Raw genomic sequence first — 609 nt, forward strand, 5'->3', positions numbered from 1 at the left:
TCTATCGAGAGAAAAGTGTTTTACTATACGAACTTTGCTTCCAGTCTACGAAATATACAGTATTTTTCTTTAATTTCCACTCTGGTAACAGTCCGAACAATCCTCACACAATAACCTTGGCCAAAAGTCACAAATTCCCCATTTTCGAAAAAAAAAAAACACGTGAAGAGGTGGAGTAAACTTTACACGAAAGTTGTCAGTTTGTCCCCATAACATCTTTACGACCCTGAGCTATTTTTCAGTTTCGGACACAGCAGTTGGGGAAACTTTTTTTATTATTATTATTTTCCTCTCTTAAATTGATAATAATAAAAAAGTCGGTACATATATTCCCCGCCGAAACTACAAAATAACGATATTCATAAAATACAGAAGTGCAATGTAATTATATTAGGAATGATATACTGATGCTTCCAGTGTCATTCTCGACTACCGTTATGTTTCCCGCGCTTGTAACTTCCCTCTTTTATCTCCATTATACTTCTCATCTCTCTCGTGATCGACAATTATCTCGCTGATCAATCAACTCAACCGAGTTATTACTTAGCTTGTAATTTTTAGTGAGGTTGCTATTTTTTTCTGTCAATTCCTCTCGTTCTATCACCGACT

Source organism: Penaeus monodon, chromosome 19 (genome assembly GCF_015228065.2).
Source record: "Penaeus monodon isolate SGIC_2016 chromosome 19, NSTDA_Pmon_1, whole genome shotgun sequence".
NCBI lineage: Eukaryota > Metazoa > Arthropoda > Malacostraca > Decapoda > Penaeidae > Penaeus > Penaeus monodon.